The sequence below is a fragment of the Mandrillus leucophaeus genome, unplaced genomic scaffold (genome assembly GCF_000951045.1).
Source record: "Mandrillus leucophaeus isolate KB7577 unplaced genomic scaffold, Mleu.le_1.0 Scaffold9, whole genome shotgun sequence".
In the NCBI taxonomy this organism is placed as follows: Eukaryota; Metazoa; Chordata; class Mammalia; order Primates; family Cercopithecidae; genus Mandrillus; species Mandrillus leucophaeus.
This window is the reverse complement of record NW_012109807.1, coordinates 5,773,070-5,788,466: the sequence shown is the minus strand read 5'-3', so window position 1 is coordinate 5,788,466 and position 15,397 is coordinate 5,773,070. Positions and strand designations below refer to the sequence as shown.

Genomic DNA, 15,397 nt, shown 5'->3' with positions numbered 1-15,397 from the left:
GGGGGAGGATCATTTGAGACCAGGAGTTCCAGACCAGCCTGGGCAACATAGTGGGACTCCATGTCTATAAACAATTTAAAAATTAGCCGGGCATGCTAGCCGCATGCCTGTAGTCCCAGCTACCTGGGGGACTGATGTAGGAGGATTGCTTGAGCCTAGGAGGTCAAGGCTGCAGTGAGCCAGGATGGTGCCACTGCATTCCAGCCTGGGTGACAGAGTGAGACCCTGTCTCAAAAACAAAAAGACAAAACTAGCGTAATTCAAATTTGAACATGCCCTAAGATAGAATAAGTATATCCCTTCTGATTGCAGATTGTTACCTGAGGGTACATTCATTCCTAATGACATTGCTACTATACTTGACGTCTCACCTTGGGAGAAAAAAAGGTCAAGAAAGTTTAAGTCAAAAAAAGTCACAGTCCAAGGAGGAGAGCTTTCCTTGATTTCAGTCTCTCCCATCTGTACGTGCCGTTCACAGTTAGAATCACACATTGCAAGTTCCTGGTGATTCCGGGGCCAAGGGAAGCAAGATTTATATATTGCGGAGGAGAGTGCTCCAACCTGAATTGTAAGATGCGTCTTGCTCTCACATTCTACCTCTTTGTACTAAAAATTATTGCATTTCTAAAACTGTAAAAAGGAATTGCTTGGCTTTTCTAAGTGTAAAATCACCCAGGTGAGATTATTTTTCCATGTTACAATGCCCCCATCATTCCTTGAGATGTACTGAGCAAGACGCCTTGTGGGAGGGAGTTTAAATGCACAGACGTAAGCCCTGCAAACCCAACACTGACAATCTTTACATTAACAAGAACACGCTTCTAATTATTCCAAATTCTGTTAAAATTAAGCCCAAATGTTCAATTTTCCACGTGTTCCTCTTAATTAGAAATGAAATGAAAGAGAAAAAGGAACCATCAAAATTATATAAATAAAAACAGATGGAAGGGAGTATTGGAAGCTCTCTTCTATAATAACATTCCCTTTAATAAAATTCATTGGTTAATTTGGTTGATAAAAACAGCGTTAAAATTAAATAAGAATTAACATACACTCGGATAAATATTTGTCGCTTCTTTCATGTGCTACCGTGATAAAGGTAATTTAGCTTAAAAGCAGTCATCATCTTTCTTCATAACTGATAATGCATTACTAATTGTGTGTGTTAATATGGTACAATATGGAATTGAATAGAGATTTTATCTTAATAACATCTCCATTAAATTAAAGACAGTGTTGTATGACAGGAAAGATAAGTCTGTTTATTCCAAGCCAGCACATCAAAAGAACAACTGCAGGAGATGGTGCAGTAACTAACATTTTCCATAGTGTTCTAGCTGGCAGCATCACATTTATAGTCACTGTTGTAAGCAACACTGTTCTGTGGGATAATCTAGATAATGTTTCATTGAGAAAAGTGTTATTTTAATTATGGTGTGAAAGATACGGATCTTTTCCTTTCTGTGTCTAATAGGATATTTCTACAAACAAGATGCTGAGTGGAAAATCATCTGATTCTGTTGCACTAAAATAACCATCCTTTGAGGCAATTTCGCCACCCCTGAGCCTCTGTGGGCAGGACATGAGGGGTCAGGGGTTACCAAGAAGAGAGTTGACAATAACAACTGGACTGGGGGAATGAGGGGGCCGTGGTGTCAGTGCCTTCCTCCTTCTGTCTGACCTGGGGCTGTCGTGTGCAGGACTGCCTTCCTGCCCCAGGGCGGTGCACTCAGCTATGTCCCTGCAGGCTGGTAGACCAGGATTCCCTCCGTGCATTAGCCAGCAGACGGCCCGGGCTGAAAAGGGGGAGCTGAACCCTGATGGAAAAGAGGGAGTCAGAGTCCAAAGCCCAGCTCTCTTCCCCACGTGAGCCTGGGGAGCTCAGCTCTGCTGAATACATCATTGCCTTGGCACCATCTGCCCTGGAGGACCAGGAGATGTTTGGAATGCCAGTTGTTGTGTCTGTTCGTTTGGATTTTAAAAGCACATGCCACAAACTGCCTCTTCGGAGACTGTGGATTTGCTGTGACTGTGAGATGCTGTGCCTTGATATGCTGACATTCTCCCATGTCATCTGTGCCTCTGGGAGCGAATGTCCTCCAGCCCTACAGACACATGCAGGGCCTCGGAAGACGTGTCTCCTTACTGCCACTCCGGCCACACACACCTGATAAGAAGCAGCATTATTGTGAATAACCAAAGTCAATATTAAGTACTGGATAAGAATGAAAGTAGTTTGGGAATAATTATAACCACCCCCCCACCCCCAAAAATATACTGTTCAAAAAGTCAGTCTGGAGACGCAGATAACAACCCTATTTTTATACCAACCCGACTGAATTCTTAATACGTGGCAAAAAAGAAAATCATGGCTTACCGTAAAGCAGGAGATGTCATAAATAATGAACTGCACTAACAGCTTAGCATCATAAGGAGACAGATGGAAAACTTCTCTCCCGAGATCACTGCTTCCAAAATTTGAGAAAGGGCTTCTGGACGTGTTCAGGGTGGATAGTTCAAGCCTGAATTTCAATGAGATGGGAACACTTTTTAGTATAAACGCAAGATTTTCATGTCTCCCTTTTAGGAAATACGGGGATTATGGCGTTCATCTGTTTCATCCAGGACTGGAAGCAAAACCCTGAACCTCAGACTCTTCCAGCATGTCTGATTCAGTCAAACAAGGGAAGATGCTGCGGGTGCTTTGTATGCTAAGGAAGTGCTAGGATGCCATCGTCTGTCCAGGAGAAGAAAGGAACACCCATCCATGTGGTTAAGCTATCAGAAAACTGGAGCATTGGGAATAAAGAAATTATTTCCACGAGACAAGCATGCCAGCCATTGGCTCATAATGAGCTGAAAGACCAATGACTGCTTCTCAGAGACTCCCAAGGGCCCAGTGTCCTGGCTGCAGACCTGCGGCTGAGTCAGCATGGTGCCAGCAGAAAGTGAGGGGAGGGTGGCCAGTGCTGCCCCGCCAGGCCCTATCGGCATCACCTGGAGCAGCACGGACCCTTCAGTCTCCATTCTTTCTTCAGGAAAGGGGCCTACTCACAGATGGACACACCAAGGTTCAGGTAACCTCAGGAAGCTCATTTACTCCCACAGTCCTGGCCCATTGGGCTCTCTGGAGGCCCTTCTTCCTTGGCTGTCATCTATTTTTAAACTGATATGTAGTAGTTGTACATATTTATGGAGGACATGTAATATTTTGATACTTGCATACAATGCATATTAAGTCAGGGTAACTGGGATATCCAAGACCTCAAACATGTATCACTTCTTTGTGTCGGGAACATTCCAAATCTTCTCTTCTAGCTATTTTGAAATATACAATATATCATTGTTAACTATAGTCACCCTACTGTGCTATCGAACCCTAGAACATATTCCTTCTATCTAACTCTATGTTTGTATTCATTAACCAACCTGTCTTCATCCCCTTCTCCCCTCTACCCTTCCCAGTCCCTAATAACTATCATTCTACTCTCTGCCTCCATGAAGTCAACTTTTTCTAGCTTGCACATATGAGTGACAACATGCTATATTTATCTTTCTGTGCCTGGCTTATTTCAATTACCATAATGACCTCCAGTTCCATCTATGTTGCTGCAAATGACAGGATTTCATTCTTTTTTGGTGGCTGAATAGTACTCCATTGTGTATGCATACCACATTTCCTTTATTCATTCACCTATTGATGAACACAGGTTGATTCCCTATCTTGGCTATTGTGAACAGTGCTACAATGAACGTGGAAGTGCAGGGATCTCTTCAACATACCGATTGCCTTTTCTTTGGATATCTACCCAGCAGAGGGATTACTGAATCATATGGTAGTTCTATCTTTAGGTTTTTGAGGAACCTTTATACTGTTATCCACAGTGGGTGCGCAATGTGTGTTCCATCCATCGACAGTGCACAAACATTCCCTGTTCTTCACGTCTTCACCAGCATCGGTTATTTTTTTGTCTTTTGATAGTAGCCATTTTAACGGAGGTGAGATGATATCTCATTGCGGTTTTGATTTGCATTTCCCTAATAATTAGTGACGTTGAGCATTTTTTCGTATGCCTGTTGGCCACTTGTATGTTTTCTTTTGAGGAATGTCTTTTCAGGTCATTTGCTCATTTTTAAATCTGATTATTTTTATTATGTTTTTTGCTATTGAGTTGTTTCAGTTCCTTACATAGTCTGGTGATTAAGCCCTTGTAGGATGGGTAGTTTGCAAATGTGTTCTCCCATTCCGTGGATTGTTGCTTCACTCTCTTGACTGCTTCCTTTGCTGCGCAGAAGATTTTTAGCTTGATGTTACCCCATTTGTCGATTGTTGCTTTTGTTGCCTATGCTTTTGTAATCTTACTCAAAAAATATTTGCCCAGACCAAGTCTTCAAGAGCAAAATTTGCACAATATCTGATTAGGGTCTGGGGACCATTCAGAGCGAGTCCCCTGGGGGCACCTGAGCCAATAGGTGATCTAAACCTTCACCACAATTATGAGCCATCACATCAAATAGCCCATTTCTTCCAAAACCCAACTGACTCTTTACGGGAACTGTGCATTTAACAATGATGAAGTCATGCTTCCTTATCATGGGGACACTACAAATAATGGGGTGCTCTAGTTTCACTAAAATGCCTCAGATGAACTTTCCAACCCTTAAACACAAATGAATAGTAGCATGGACAGTCAAGTGCAAGCTCAAGTTCAAAATGCCAAAACACAGGATATCAGGCATAAGATTAATTTACCTCTTACTTGCAAGAAAAGGTAGGAAATGATAAAATCAAAGGCACATGTTTTCAAAACCAAAAGAAACAACAATACATACCAAATGTTAACAAACGAGATGATAATTGTGTCAGTAATTCCCAAGGTCAGGCTGGGGGAGAGTGTAGTTGGGAAGACACTAAAACTCAGAAATTGTGGGTTCCTCACTGTCTACTCCTTCCAGCACAGTGGAATGTGGACTGGTCTGAGAATGTGATGCTATTCAGGACAATAGGTTGTAATGTGATGGGGCAGAGCTTATCTTTTTTCTTTTCTTTTCTTTTCTTTCCTTTTCTTTTGAGACGAAGTCTCCCTCTGTTGCCCAGGCTGGAGTGCAATTGTGCAACCTTGGCTCACTGCAACCTCCACCTCCCGAGTTCAAGTGATTCTCATGCCTCAGCTTTCCGAGTAGCTGGGATTACAGGTGCCTGCCACCATGCCCAGCTAACTTTTGTATTTTTAGTAGAGACAGGGTTTCACCATGCCGTCTAGGCTGGTCTGCAACTCCTGACCTCAGGCGATCCACCTGCCTCAGCCTCCCAAAGTTCTGCGATTACAGGCGTGAGCTTGTTACTTAGAAAAATGTCAAACTTATAGAAAAACTACAGTAATTACTCCTATATATCCTTTATGTAGATTCACAAAATGTTCACATTTTGCCACATAGGCTCTGTCTCTCTCTGTGAACATATATAGTTTTATGTTATTTTATTTATTTTTTGCTGAGTCTTCTCAAAGTTGTAGGTATGATGATTCCCTACATACTTCGGGATGCATCTTCCATAAGTGAGGACATTCTGTTACAGAACACATTCACTCTCATTTTCCATTACTGCTTTGAAGATTACCACAAACCTAGCAGCTCAAGACAACACTCATTTATTATCCCATAGTTTCAGTGGGATTATCCCATAGCCTGGGTATGGCTTAGCTGGGTTCTTTGGATAGGGTTGCACAAGGCTGTAATCAAGAGTGGATCAGGGTTATGGTCTCATCTGAGGCTTGCTTGGGGAGGAATCTGCCTGTCTTGGCAGAGTTCAGTCCTTGCAGCTGTAAGACTGAGGGCTTCAGCTTCTTGTGATATCTCTGCGGGAGGCTGCTTTCAGCTCCTAGAGGTCACCCTCAGTGCTTCCCATCACAGATAACCCACAGCATGGAAGCTTGACTCTTTAAAACCAGCAAGAAAGTGAGAGACGCCAGCAGGAAGGGGTTACAATCTTACATAACACAATCATGTAATGATGTGCACATAACTGCAGACTTCTAGTCACTTTTGCCATAATCCATTGGTTAGAAGAAACTCATAGGTCTTGCGCCTTCTCAAGGGAAGGGTGTCACACAAGTCAAGAACACCAGATGGGTTAGGTGCAGTGGCTCATGCCTGTAACGCCAGCACTTTGGAAGGCAAAGGCTGGCAGATCACTTGAGGTCAGGAGTCTGAGACCAGTTTGGCAAACATGGTGAAACCCTGTCTCTACTAAAAATACAAAAATTAGCCAGGCATGATGGTGGGCGCCTGTAATCCCAGCTACTTGGGAGGCTTGAGCCCGCGAGTTGAAATTTGCAGTGAGCCGACATCACGCCTCTGCACTCCGGGCTGGGTGACACAGTGAGACTCCATCTCAAAAAAGAACACCAGGTGGTGGGACCATGAGGACCACCTTAAGTATCTGCCATAACATTACACAATGACCAAATTCAGGAATTCACATCCATATTATCCTTCTCAATGTATTGTGCCTGATGTCAGCTTGTCCCATTGTTGGTGATATTAACTCTGATTATTTGGTGAAGGTTTCTTATCTGTTAAATTTACCAATTTCCATTTTGTAATTATTGTCATAGCCTTCATCAAAATTTCACCCCACCATTTTAGCAAAATTGCTGATTCTTTGCCTGATTCAATGATTACCATGATGACTGCAAAATACTGATTAAAAAAAAACACTCCATCATTCTTTTTTAACTCTATTATTCAACATGTATTAGTTGGCAATTGACTGTAAGAAAGAGTTTTCCCTTTGTTGTATATCTGAGGGTATTTCCCTGTTCAGCAGGTCGTCAGGAGGGGCTGCAGGATAGAATATAACATGCATATGGCCGACATTAAAAAGTAGGTAAGTGTCACCCGGGGAAGACACCAGACATGATTTGAGGTCTTTGAAAACAGACAACATGCACACCTGGCTCGAGTGGCCCAGCGATGACTTGCAGCCAGGAGAGAGAGAGCATGCACGCAAGATGTAGCCCCTGGCATTGCGCTGGACCCCATGGCTGGCGGGTCCACTCCATAGGTGATGTAGGCAGTGTGATCACATACAACCCACTTCAAGGGCCCCCAGCTCTCCCCATGTAGGGTCTGAAATACAAAAAGCTGGGCATGTGTCTGATGGCCATCAGCCCACATACTGATGTGGACATGGAATTTGTAACAGAGAGCGGTATCCCCTCCCAGGTGATAAGCCCAGCACAGGCTATGCAGGCTCTTTATCTTCCCATGAGAAAATGTTCAAGGCCCAAGACCCATCTTCCACAGCTAAGCAGGATGCACTGACCACACGTGACTGCTTTCCCAGTAGTGACTATGTATTTATGCAGGCATGGACTTGAGGAATCTTATTATTTTAATGGTTTAAAATATATGACTGTCATGACGTGTTTAGATGCTCTCAAATTGTCCCATATTTTGGTCAGTGGGAGCCCTTTCAAGCTGGCTTCTGTCTCCTGAGTCCTTTGAACATGTCCCCAGCATTCTTTGAGTACTTCCTCACGTTCGGACATTACAAGATGGTCCAGGTCAATCTTGTTCTTTCCTGTCCCAGTCCTGGAGTCAGCCATTTCTCCAAGCAGCCCTGGTTTCTTGTATAGGGAAGTGGCATTTAGAGAACGAGATCAGTGTGCATGGGAGAGTTTCAAACAAAGACATGGATGATAGAATTGGGAGAGGCCACTGCAGTGGGTGGGACATTGGATGCCAGCTGTACTGTGGGTTCTTGAGAGGCTGAGAGTTAACTATCAGCGAAGTTTCCTTGAATGCCCCCAAGTGTTTTGAACCACACTAAGCCCTGAATGGGTCCTCTTTGAATGCCTGGCTGATTGATTCGTTTATTCATTGACTGTATTTATTGCTTGACAACAGAGCCAAAGTTGGTTCATTAGATGTATTTTCATGGACTGTTGCAATAGGTGCAATAAAGTGCGTGAGCAGCTTGGAGGTCATCCAGGCCACACCTCCATTTGGCTAATGAGGCCTCTTGGACCTCAGCAGGGGGAAACACCATCTCCAGGTCATACACACTTGGCCGACAGCAGAGCCAGGTCTGGACACCAGCCCTCCTGGCTCGCTCCAGCACCTCTCATCAGTACAGCCTATGACGAGATGCCAGAAAGAATCCTCTCCTTTTAACAGCAGAAAAGGTCACATAAGCCTCACCATGACTTGTCTACCGTGGCTTAGCATGGGAGACATGCATTCTGACCCCGCGCACCGCAGGCAGCGCTCCTAGCCTGAGGCTCACGGGCTGTCACTAAAAGCCAAACTGGAGGCTGCCTGTAGGCAGGCCTTCAGTTAGCAGAGTCACCCTCAACCATGGGCTCTCTGGAGTTCTGAGCCTGGTCAATCCACCAGGCTTTCTCCACCACTGACCATCTGCAGGCCACTGAGTTCTAGAAGCTGTGGTGATTCTGGGAGTCTCAAGGTCCCCATTTCCACCCTGAGGTTCTCCATGTCTATTTCACTGTGAGAGTAAGCAATGTTACTCCTCATTCATTCAAAATAAATAAAATGTTCTAAAAAGCTAGTGTCACAAGCGTAGCTGTGGTTCACTGAGGCCTTAAACCATGCCTAAACTCTTGCATACTTCCTCTCTGGTCATTGCAACTGCCATGCAAGGAACCTATAATTATCTCCTCATTTTTCAGATGAAAAACCTGGGCCAAAAGAGACAAGCAGCCTTGTCTAAAGTCAAGGTAAGGGTGTGGAAGTGTGAGCTGGCAGCTGAACCCTGATCCATGGACTCTGAGCAGGTACCTCCCCTCTACAAGGATGAAAGGACATTTAAGGCCCACAGGCTGAGTGGAGGTGGCTGGACACTGATTCTTCTGCTCCCCACCACTGGGGTTGGCCTGCGCTCCCAGGATTACGGTGGCCCCTTGGCTCTTACCCTACCCCATCCCATCCTTGAGCTTCTCTCTCTCTCTGCCAGCCCCAGGCGGGCTCCTCGCAGCCCCAGGCGGGCTCCTCACGGCCCCAGGCTCCCTTCTGCCAGCAGCAACTCCTGCACTGGCTTCCTGCCTCCCTAAAAGGACTTAGTTCCAGCTCTGTTTTTAAACCCCAGAAAATGTTCTGGCAGGGCCAGCCCATAAACATCCTTCTTTTGGCTGGAGCCACACCAGAGGTTTCCCCTTGCAGTCCTTGGCACTTTGCCTGGGGGCCGCTGTGTGCAAGGGTGGGCCTTGGCAGTAGAGGTTTTCCTGGCCCCCGTCCTGGGAAGCACTTATGGGACAGGACCTACAGATGGAGACGAACAGCTGGTCAGGGCTCAGACAAGTTTAACTTCCACTGTGGGACCAATATTCAAATAAAAACGTTTCAGTGACTCTGACAGGACAGATACTGGGGTTCCCAGTAGCCAAGAAGAGGTTACAGAGTTAGACCTGGACTCCGACGCCAGTCCTGCCCGGTACTGGCCATGGGACCTCGGGCACATTACCCAACCTCGTGAGGGGCGAAGTGCACGTGACCCCCCTCTCAGGGGCTGATCTAGCCTAAAGCTAATGAAGCTTAAGGTTTTTGTATTTGTGATTTTGTATCCTTTGCTCAAATGGTATGAGCTGCAAAGACTGGGAGCTATTTCTACCAGTTGTTGAAGGCTCTTTACCTGTTTTAAGGGACAATTGTTTTTTCTCTCTAAGGAATGAGTGAAATGGTGACTTTGATAGCTTTGTGACCACAGAACCCAAGGAATAGACCCAGAATTCTCTGGAAGGGAAACATCACTGTCACAGAGCCCTCTAGGCCTTGGTCCAAACTCCTCCCCTTCCCCCACCAGTCTGGGTCTCCTGAAGCCATGCAGGTGAAAGTGCTTGGAAATGGCCAAGTGCCGTTCAGACATCAGAGGAAATAAGTACTGTTTTCAGGTCACGTTCCTGTAGCGTAGCAGATCCCAGCTGGCTACACGCTGGAATAAGCGAGAGACTTCCAGACACACAAATGTCTGGCCTCTACCCCAGACAGATTCCATCAGAGTCGCTGGGAGCAGGACTCAGGTTTCGGCACCTTGTTTAGGTTGCTCAGAAGATGCCACTGTGCGGCCGAGGTTGAGAGCCGCGGCTCTAGAAAGCCATCCTGGGCCTTCCAGATCACGTGCTTCTGCAGCGTTAATTCTGGAGTATTTATCTTTGCTGTTCATTTGGTGCTTAGCCTTGTCTCCTTGTCCTGTCATTTGTTGTTTCTCCTTCACAGACTAGGTAGTGAGGACCCTCACAGCCTCTCCCCTGCCATTGCCCCAGCTCTGGGCATTTATTTAATTCTGCCTAACACTGCGAGCAGGAGGATGTATCCGACTGTTTACCGTGCACTCAGGCATGTCCAGTCTCGCTTGATAGGTGCTTCAGCCCGTCTTATGTGCTAGCAGCCTCCATCTCATCTAAGCCCTACAAGAAACCTGCAAAGGAAGGAATTTAGTGGCTCTATTTTACAGGGGAGGGAGGTGAGGCTCAGAAAGGTCAAGTAGCTTGTCCAGGCCATGGGGCTACCCAGCGCTGGAGCTCTGCGTGCAAAGCCTCGTGCCCCTCCCTGCAGCGTGCTGCCCTGGCTACGGTCTTGTCGAAGCAAGGACTGACCAGAGAGAAAGTGTGTTTGGGTGCAAAGCTGGAAGCCAGCTCAACTGGTAATGAAGAAAACTGTAAAGCTAAGATTTGAGTTTTTTTGCTGCAGAGTTTCATGATATGATTCATGCTCATTTTGTGCGGCCAGGGTTAGCTCTGAATGATTAGGTCAGCTATAAAGTGTGGGTGCTTTCCTGAGTTCCTGCCGAAACAAATTAATAATAAAATGACCTATAAATATTTAATAGCCGATTAGAGGTTTTTCTCTTTTTTTTTTTGGATGAGTCTCAACATCCTTGGATAATTGCACTTGAAAGTTGCAAATAATCTCTGACCCTTGTATTTTTCAATATAACCTATGTAAATTACCTCTCCAGAAAAATCTGTTTGGAGTCTAACAGACCTTGCAGGAAACAGGAATAGCAAAACCATTCAAATCTGGAGGTCACTTCACTCTGCGAGGTGAGGACAGCGTGCTGGACCAAGAAGAGGTGGCAGTGGGTGCTGATATTCCCTTAAATGACAGTTGATTCTGTGAAAGATACAGCTTCCCAGTGGCCCCAGCCCTCTTCCTTTACACTCAGAAGACCATCAGCCAAATTCCCCACTGACCTCAGATGACTCAGAACTTTCGCAGCCAGGCATGGTGGCTCATGCCTATAATCCCAGCACTTTGGGAGGCCGAGGCAGGTGGATTGCTTGAGGCCAGGAGTTCAACACCAGTCTGGACAACATGGTGAAACCCTGTCTCCACCAAAAATACAAAGATTAGCCAGTCTCATAACCCACTCTCAAGAAAATAAATAAACAAAAATTAAAAATATTAAAATATTAACAAAGAAGAACCGACCTGCCTTGTAGCCATGCTGGAGTCAAGACCACAAGGATTCCCTTCTAAGGCAGCTGCTCTCTCTTAGTGGTTGGGTGAATGGTCCTGGAGCTTGCTAAAAATGCAGGTCAGTGGGGCTGGCCAAGGCAGGGCTCAGGAATCTGTCATATTAGTTAGTAGCCCAGACCCCTTGGGGTTGTGAATACAGACTTAGCATCACAGCCTCAGGACACCTCCGTGGCCATCTAGTCCAACCTCTTCCCTTTTGTCTGATCCCCAATCCCATCTCTGCCATTGGAGTTCCTCTGGGCTCTCAGGATCAACAGTAGAGAAGAAGGTGGGATTGGGAGGCTGAGAAATTGGGCTGTGATGCCCAGTGAAGGCCTCAGCCAACCGCGCAGGAAGCTCTGGAGCCGGGATGGTCCTTCAGAGGTGTCCACGCCAGCTCTGCCCCGAGAGCTGCTCACAAGTGTTAGACACATTCACTTTGAGAGCTGGGTCTTGGGTCCCACTTGTGAAAGGTAAACCAGGTGGAGTGAACTAAGGTCTTCTTTAAGAATGGGTGTTAGAAAAGCCCACTCCCCATGGCCAGGGCATCAGACAGCCCCGCTGGGATGCAGAGCCCTTACTGCAGTAGTATATCAACTTTAGCACAAGGTCTTGACCAGTATCTCTCTAACATCCTTATATTCCAGGCTTTCCTAGGCAGAAGAGTGTCCTCAAGGAATCCTCCAGTCATTATATCAGTAAGCCCAAATATCCCTGTTGAGTTCATCAGTTGATGAAGAAATTGAGGTCAGGGAAAAGAAGTTGCATGGTCAAGGTCACTTCACACGCTTGTTCTTTTTCAGGCCTTGGAAATATGACTCTTTTAAGGTGTATGTTTCAAAGCATCCCCAGATGTCTCAATAAAAATATGATGACATACCTCCCTGTGTATATACACATCCTATTGACTCCCTTTGTTTCCCAGAAAGGCTTTTCTCTAACTGGAGTGTTTTAATAGAAGCAGGCAAGAAGCCCCAAGATCATAGAAAAACCAATTAGCAAGGGTGGAGGTGATCCTTCAATCCCATCTGGTGTCCTCAGTGCCAGAGTCCTAACCAGGGTGGGGCACCCCAGGTTTTGTGTCAGGGCTACAAGATACAGGAGGTGCAGATGCCATATCTCATTGCTAATGCAACTGATTGAACAACATGCAATTCCTGCCTCACAGCACCCCCAACTCAATGCACACCTCATCAGACTCAAGGCGGGCCTGCTCCTGGTCCCCTAGCTAGCCAGAGGACAAGGACAGAGGGGTGACCAAGGCCTCCTGTGATCCGGGGGTACAGTTCATGTTTGCTCATGAGGGTTGAAGGTTCCTTTTCTATCAAAGTGCCCTGCCTTGGAGACCTCATGCTTGTCCTGCTTTACCTTCCAAGGTCTCTGATTCTCAGAGAGAAGATCTGAGGCTGGCATGCTCTTCCGTCCTCTCTTTTCCCATTCAACTCCACTGCACCCCACCTCCTGCATCAAAAACAGCCCCTTGCTCAGCCACCACAACCCTGTGTAGCAGAAAGACGTACAATTCTGATTCTTTCAGCTTCAATATCAACTGAGCCCTTTGGTATGCAATGACCTACATAGTGTTTAATATGGAAATATAAGAATGTTTATCTTAAAAAAAAATCTCTGACCCACTTTCAGGCCACCAGCACAGGTACTCTTGGGTAAGGCAGATTCCTGTTGACTCTGAGCAGCACAAATGCTAATATCATTAGCATGTCTCCTAGGATTTAGAGTAATTCAATCAAACCCCTCCTCCCTCCAGCAAGGGCCAGTTCTGAAACTCTCCTTAATTCATTTGTCAGAACCCAATTGCTGCATCAAGGGCCTGAATTAAAACAGCAAATTCTCAAACGCAGGCTCATGGCATAGCAATTTACACATCCTCTATAGGGTGCAGTCTTTTGGGGCAAGAGATTAACTTAAGCTTTCCAATGATGAATTTATAAAAGGAGTTCTTGTCACTCTTCTTCTCCTAGTTTTCAGTTGATATAAGGAACTCCTTGAAAATTATTTTTTAAAGAATTGTTGTCTCATATTAAAGGGTACCAGCTGCAATTTAAAACCTCTGTCTGGGGAAAAGTAGACAAACTTCTTCCACATCAGTGTCGTTGAAAGATTTGGAATTTAGAGACCTGGGCTTAGGTCCCAGCTCTACTGTTCAATAGCAGGGTGACCTTGGGTGATCATTATATTTATATTCTACCTGCTTTCCCTGAAAATGGGAATCACATTCATGTTTACTTCACTGAGCTACTCACAAAGACCAAATGAGATCATGCACATGCATTATCAATGGAAAAGCTTTATCCAAGGATAAGGGATCTTCCTTTATTTTTGATTGCCTATTAGAGGGGTCAAAGCCAACACTGAAAATCAAAAATGGTTCCTTTTCATCACCCTTTGCTTCCTAGATTATCTTTAGGTCCTCAGAGGTACCCAACGTCTCTCCATTTTTATCCATGTATAGCATGAAATGTGTGTAACTTTATTCATTATCAAAGTGTAAATGTCTCTCGTGGGAACATTTTCTTAGTTACGGAAAAAAAAACTGTGATCCGATCTGCTAAAGTTCTTTGAATGAGGGATTAGGGGACTCATTTGAGGTCAGGGAGGCATGTTGGTTTCCCAAAATTCAATTGGTAGGTAGCTGTTTGCTTGTGGATATTTAAGGACAACCCTGTGGCGAAGGGATGTGGTCTGAAAGGAGCAGTTCTTCACAAGAACCCAGGGTAACTTGCATGGATCTGTGAACCTGCTGGGAGTAATCACATCGCTACCTTTAATGGGGCCACTTGTAGTTGTAATCTTGACCAGAGGCTCCTCTCCTTAAAGCGGATGGCCCTCCCCACTGTGCAGGGCCTCATCCAATCTGCTGAAGGCCTGGATATAACAGAAGGCTGAGTAAAAGAGAATTCTCTTTTTCCTCTTCCTCTTCCTTTTCTTCCTCTTCTTCTTCTTCGACAGTCTTGCTCCGTTGCACAGGCTGGAGTGGTGCAATCTCGGCTCACTGCAACCCCCACCTCCAGGGTTCAAGCAATTCTCGTGCCTCAGCCTCTTGAGTAGCTGAGATGACAGGCACGCACCACCATGCCCAGCTAATATTCGTATTTTCAGTAGAGACAGGGCTTCACCATGTTGGCCAAACTGGTCTTGAACTCCTGGCCTCAAGTGATCCACCTGCCTCAGCCTCCCAAAGTGCTGGGATTACAGGTGTGAGGCACCGCACTCAGCGGAGAATTCTCCCTTCTGCCTCACCGTCTTTGAGCTGAGACATCTGGACTAAGACTCAAATTGGATCTATCCCATTAGCTCTCCTGGGTCTGGGCTTCTCAGCCTCCAGAGCCACATGAGTCAATTCCCTATAATAAATGTCTTTTTACATATACATATAAATGTATATATACACATCCTATTGACTCTGTTTCTCTGGAGAACACTAATACAACACTACTTGATCATGGTTTGTAATCCTTTTCACATGTTGCTGGATTCAGTTTGCTAGTATTTTGCAGAAAATTTTTGCATCAATATTCATAAGAGATATTGGTCTGTGGCTTTTTTTTCTTGTGATGTCTTGGTCTGCCTTTAGTATTAGGGTTATACTAGCCTCATAGTATGAGTTGGGAAGTGGTCCCTCCTTTCCTGTCTTTTGGAAAAGCTGCTAAAGAATTGGCATTCATTTTTCTTCAAATGTTCAGTAGAATTCACCAGTAAGACTTTAGGACTTGGGTATTTCTCAGTGGGTAGCTTTTTGATTAATAACTCAATTTCTCTTCTTGTTAGTAGTCTATTTAGATTGTTCTATTTCTTCTTGATTGGATGTTTGTGAAAAACTGCTCCTTTCAGACCACATCCCTTCGCCACAGGGTTGTCCTTAAATATCCACAAGATAGGCTCTTAAGAGAATCAAGTCGGC

General features: G+C 45.2%; 1 long non-coding RNA gene across 1 annotated transcript in view; it reads left to right on the top strand.

The window, feature by feature from the left end:
* Positions 1-2,511: 2,511 nt before the first annotated feature.
* LOC105531638 overlaps positions 2,512-15,397 on the top strand; it is a 41,841-nt gene continuing 28,955 nt past the window's right edge. The window contains exon 1 of the long non-coding RNA XR_001004838.1: positions 2,512-3,077. This is a non-coding gene — a long non-coding RNA (uncharacterized LOC105531638). The remainder of the gene's footprint in view (positions 3,078-15,397) is intronic.